This window comes from Struthio camelus, chromosome 11 (assembly GCF_040807025.1).
Source record: "Struthio camelus isolate bStrCam1 chromosome 11, bStrCam1.hap1, whole genome shotgun sequence".
Classification (NCBI taxonomy): Eukaryota; Metazoa; Chordata; class Aves; order Struthioniformes; family Struthionidae; genus Struthio; species Struthio camelus.
In genome coordinates, this window is record NC_090952.1 from 29,252,473 (window position 1) to 29,258,254 (window position 5,782).

The following is a 5,782-nucleotide window of genomic DNA, read 5'->3' on the forward strand; positions in this document are numbered from 1 at the left end:
AAAACTGATTTCTGTTATCTCCTTCAAGGTTTCACACCAATGTAGTGATATTGTCTGAGGTACAAGGCGGTCAGGAACCTGACTTCTCTTGGTTACTGGGGCAGAGGGGCACCCACCTATCTTCTAGGCCTTCCCAGCATTTTGTCACTAACCAAGGCAATTAACAATTTTGTTAATCTAAAATACTCTCATCTGTGGGTTTTAACAACAGATCAGTCATAAAGACACCTGGGTCCCTGTCTAAAGTCAGTCTGGTTGTCAAATTACTGTCCTTCTGAATTAAACTCTGTTGTATACGGCAGAGTAACATTTTTTAACAAGCTCTGAAGGGCTTGCATGGTTGTTGCTGATGTTAGTAAAACAGGGATGCCCAGTCTCTACCTGGAAATTATTTATTGGTAAGAGTTAGATACCACATACTATTGAGAACATTGTCTCAGCAATTTGGATAGAAGAAAAATGAACCTGTGGTCCCCATAAAGACTCTTAGCCATGTGAAATTGTGATGCAGAGGCCGCACAAAGAAAAGACTGAATAGGCTCTTCAGCAGATACCAGTCACCAGACTTTCCTCAGCTTCAGTGCTGACTTCTAACAGTGGGAGATCTGGCCTTGAGAGGAAAAAAAAAAAAAAAAAAGACAGCATTGCTTCTTCTATTGCATCTTAAAATTATCCCCCCACTGTGGCTTTCTTGGTGGAGGGGAGCCATTTGAAATGTTGCTGTTAGCAACAGATTAGAGGAGGGTCACACAGTGGAGATAATTCTATCAGTAGATAGGAATGGAGCTCACTACCCCACCCTGTAACGATAGTATCTGTTTTGAATGGATTTGTCATTGTCAGAGCTTCTGGTTTCAAGCTGAAATGAGTATTTCCAAGTAAAAGCCTTGTGTTATAAAACAGACTGAGCAACCAGGTGCTAGAGTTTTTCCTTCTGCATTCTTCTGTCAGACCCTTAAAGTCACAAAAAGCTTCAGCTTTCCCCTTCCAAGACCCATGTGATCTCTCAGGAATTTTTACAGGGCTGTCAGACTGTTCTGCAACTAGTGATGAAAATCAGTGAAAAGTAAAATTATTGGATGGATTTGATTCTAAACCTAACAATAGCATGCATAAAAGTGTGACTATGGGGGTTGTGCATGCTGAGTGACAGGGTCCTAAGATGCAGACTGCAGCCATTTCAGGACAAGCACTTGTCATGCAGAATTTGAGCTGAATTCAAAGCCGTCTCTGTTTTCCGCTTAGCAGAGGAAACCCAATTCTCAGATTGAATTGAAAGCAAGAATTCCCAAAGAACTGTGGGGAACAGACTTTGCTGAATCCCTGACCTTGGAAGTCTCCTTCCTTGGATATATTCTAAAGCCATCTGGACACAATCCTGGGCAATGTGCTCTAGGTGACCCGTCCCAAGCAGGGTGTTTGGACTAGATGATCTCCAGAGGTCCCTTCCAGCTGCAACCATTCTGTGATTCTCCTAGAAACTGCAAACCTTCACTGTAGCAAACGCAAATTCAGAAGTCTTTAGTCAGTGCAAACTTGGATTGGATGTCGTTCTGATCCATTTTGGACCTTTCCATGATCCCAACCCTTCAGCTGATTCTGCTGGGATCTTTGCCCGACAAACATTTGAACGTTTCACTCAATGAATTCAATCTCATGTAGCAGGCAGGCTCCAGCAAAACCTGGAGCTGCTGCCAAAATGGCTTGCTGCATCGCAGGCAAGCTGGGCTGCATATCCAAGCGTATATCTGTAACACATCTGCTGACTTGGATGAGGCCAAATGCCACAGCTTGTTAATTAATAATGCCTGCTTCTTAGCTAACGGGTGCCAAAGCAGCTCTGCGGCTGCCTGCTTGGCTGTGCCATGCAGCTCCAGGCTAAGGAGGCTTACTTAGCTGCTGGTTCTGCAACAGGTTCTGCTTTCCCAAAGGGCTGACATAGGTGAGGAAAAAGTCTTTTCAGTGGTGCACAAGTCACTTGTACCCCAGGAGGAGCAGTGCAATAGCAGTGCAGGGCAACAGCTTGTGTGACACCCTTGTCCCTGCCTTTGTTACAAACAGGAGGTGCCAGGCATGAGATGATCCTCTCTCCCCCTGGCTCTAGAGTGACTGGGGAGAGCCTTGCTTCCTCACGGCGGGCTTTGAGGTGTCTTTTGGCTGTAGCTTACTGGATGGTGTGCAGAGGAGCTGCCATGCCCTAAGGAAAGCTTTTGGAAACTGCAATTCCACAGCACTTGTCCCAGCCTTGAGCAGGAGGTGACAGCCTTAAGTAGTTCAATAAGGACTGTCGCTGAGCAGCAGACATCCTTCTGCAAATGTGCAGAAGTTCAGAAGAATGACTGCACGGCCTCCCCAGAGCTGAAAATCACCCCCGCTCTCTGTGCCCTGTAATTTAGTAGGGAATTCATACCATGGCTGCAAACTTGGCAGTTGCCACTGATCAAATGATCACAACATATAGGTTGTGGGACGCATAAAACCAGCAATGAATTCCCACTGCAATTTATCCCTCTTGTCAAACTGTTACCCCAACAACTTAGCCTTGTGTACCCTGATTTTTTCCTTGCCTTGTCATAAGATCAAAGAAGCTGTTAGTCCTAGTTCACTGTCTTTCCTAGGCAATCCCTTCCCCTTGTTCTCCCTTTCCCAAGCTGAAAGTCCTTTCTGCCTAGCCCTGCTTCACGGTAACGTCTTCCTCCATCTTGTCCTACAGGTCCCAACTTTAGTTTTTCATACTCCCAAACAAGTAAAACAAGTAATTCATCACGCTTCCCCCATGGACATATATGCCTCACTTCTAATAAGCAGCCACATGGTTTTATAGCCTGTACCTTGATCTCTCCTTCCCATTCTTTCTTGCTGTTTGCACCTCAGCTTCACCTGCAAGTTCTTTCACTGTCAATTCTGGTATTACTGTCAATTTGTTTGTGCACAGCACCATGCTCATGGGTGATGTCATGTAAGAGATGATAGTAACACTGCACTCCTGTCTTGCCAGTGCAGTGAGTGAAATAATTGACGCAATCTTGGTGTCTTTATTTCACATGGTCTCAAGGAGTTCAGCAGGATTTTACAGAGTGCTGCATCCTTCTTAACATGAAGGATCAGCATTAGACCTCTAACACTGGAAAGATTTTCCTGAAGTACCGAAGAGCAAAGCTGTCTTCTCTGGTTCAGGATTAAAAACCTATCCTATGAGATAGCAAGGCGGATGGGCCAATTTACAGCTTTGCTAAACTAAGCATCAGAAGTAAGCATGTCCCTGATAGACGCATTGCTGAAGTTTGGGATATGCAAAAATCTGGATCTAGATTTCAGGCCTAGGATTCACATCATTGTAAGAGACAAAAAAAAAATGAAGCATTTCCCTGCATTCTTGTCTGCCCCACAATTTAGAGCACAGAGAAATAGAAAGTCACAAGTGGTAAGGAGCCTTTTCAACACCTGGTAAATACATCGGCGAGGAGGCGAGGAGGCTGTGGGTTTCAGTTACGGCTGCAGAAATGGCTTGAGAGGCTAAGAACCAGAACACTGCAATTAGTTCTTCACGATTTATGCAAAAACACCAGGGAAGGGTTTGTGAAAACCCTCGTTATCTTGAACACCACTGATCCCCCACATCCCCTTCTCCAATCCCTCCTCAACACTCACCTTTGAGCTCCGGCCTCCACCCTCAGCTCCGCTCTGCTTTCGCTGGTCTCTGCTCTCTCTGACTGCTCACATCAGTAACTTTTAAGAAAAGAGAAAAGAAAAGTGTGTGTTGGCGGGGAGGGGGAGGAGGTGCGACCCTTGTCTAATATTCCAAAGTCATCTAGGCAGAAGTCAAGAAAAAGAATTGAAGAGCGTGCCTGCACTGGGACACCATCTCTCCCTGTAAAGCCCTCCTCCGTTCCGCAACTTCCCCTGCTCTTTGTTCGTTGTTGCCCTATCTCATCTATGACTAATTTAGATCAAAATCTCCCTATGGCCAGCAACTTCTCTGTAGCGTGTGTGCGTGTGTGTGTGTGTGTGTGTGTGTGCGTGCGTGCGTGCGTGCATGGGGGTGGAGAGCGCACGCATTGGGGTGGAGAGCATGCACATGCGTCTGAGTACCAGGTATGGCTATGTACACATCATTATTGCTATTAATTATAATATACACTAATCAATGAATCATGGTTCCAAGGGCAGACCTCGCTGACTGAAATCAGAGGCATTTCCATCCCCTAACCATACACTTACAAAAATATACACTGCTCAACAGCACAGCTTTTCCTTGGAAGGGAAATACCAAGAAACTCCTCTCATTAAAGAATGTGTGCTCTCAGGCCCATGATCATGCTTAGGAGATGCAATTCAAAGGCGATCTGACTTTGGTCCCCTAGCAACTACACGTATAATGTAGGGTAGCAGGACAACTTCCTGTGTTTCCAGGAATGTGCATATTATGGGGTTTCGATATCCCAACCCCTGTGGACCTTTGAGACCTCCCAGAGAAGAAATGGGACAACAAGCCCTGAGGGACCAATCCTTCCCCCCATCCCAAGCAACCCGTTTTAGCCAAACAGAAAGAGGAGCTGGTACCTACCGTGCCTAACCATCCTGGCCCTCTCATGAGGGTGGGGACTGTGCAGTGCAGGCCAGGCACTCGGGGCACCCGGGGGACAGCAGAGGAGGAGAGCAGTGTGGGGGTGCAGCCCGGGCACACAGCTCGTTTTTGAAGGGGCTGCTCCTCCTTCAAGAGGAAGCTGCGAATGGGGAAGATAAGGCTGAGGTTAGATAACAGGAAATGTCTGGATGTGAGTGACAACATGTCCAAGTTGTGAAAGCAGCGCCGCTCTCCATCCTGCTGCCGGGGTGCAGAGCTCACAGGCAGAGCGGAGAGGGAGCTGGGGAGGGCATGGCGGGGGGCACTCTGCCTTGGCAGCACATATAACCCTGCCACTTAACAGCAGGCCCTGAGGCCGAGGCACAGCTGGGCAGCCATACTCCTTGCACTGATGCCAATAGCCTAGGGAAGGTCACACGTCGGAGTCTAGGCTACAGTCCAGCAGACCTTCGCTTTTAGACAGGAAAACCGTTTAAGCAGCTGCACTCCCTCGGCTTGCCCTGAAGTCCAGCCATCGACTGGCTCCCCTGCCCACAGCAAAGCCAGGCCCTGCGCGGTCAGCTGCCAAGGACCAGGGGAGCTGCAGGGTGTGCCAGGAGAGGAGAGCGGCAGAGTGCCATGGAGGCAGAGTCTGCCAGAGAGGCTTTGTCTCAGGAGACAGGGTCACTCACCTGCTCTGCCCAGAGGGATTTCTTATTTTATACCTCTAACTGTGTAAGGAGTAGAGTAAGAAAAGGTTCTGCTTGGCAAAGGAGAACTGCCTCTCCAGCCCATTCAGATGGTTTTGCTCTGAGAGGTTCCCTGGGGCCTGTCTCTCTTTTAAACGAACTGATGCAGCTGCAACGTCTCTGCTCCCCAGTACGTACGAGGACAGACAGCCTTCGTTTTCTCAGAACCACAGCACCTGATAGGGAAATCAGTCTTGGTGCTCACCCTCTCTGAATCTGCCAGTCCATCTGCATAGCCATCAACATTAACCAAGGATCACTGTCACTGGAGTAGCTTAACATTCCCAATGCCTGCATAGAACAGTATAGATCAGTGTTTTGTTTAACATCCTCTAAAATTATAATCAAAGCCAGATCCACTGTTTCTCTCCTGGCCTGCCTGCAATAATGGGTGCTTTAAGATAGACAACACATCATCGCTTAATGTCATTTTCATCTAACCTGGCTGGAAACAAGATTAGTCAAT

At 47.4% G+C, this 5,782-nt stretch overlaps 1 long non-coding RNA gene across 4 annotated transcripts; it reads right to left on the bottom strand.

The window, feature by feature from the left end:
• Positions 1–376: 376 nt before the first annotated feature.
• On the bottom strand, positions 377–4,724 carry LOC104145672 (uncharacterized). 4 transcript variants are annotated; one of them, XR_011143434.1, is made up of 5 exons: positions 4,568–4,724; positions 3,652–3,729; positions 3,445–3,516; positions 1,329–1,494; positions 377–610 (listed from the first exon to the last, which is right to left on the bottom strand). It is a non-coding gene; the product is annotated as an uncharacterized lncRNA (long non-coding RNA). The 4 variants fall into 4 exon arrangements; XR_011143433.1 differs by lacking the exon at positions 1,329–1,494; XR_694388.2 differs by lacking the exons at positions 1,329–1,494; positions 3,445–3,516.
• Between the last annotated feature and the right edge of the window lie 1,058 nt (positions 4,725–5,782).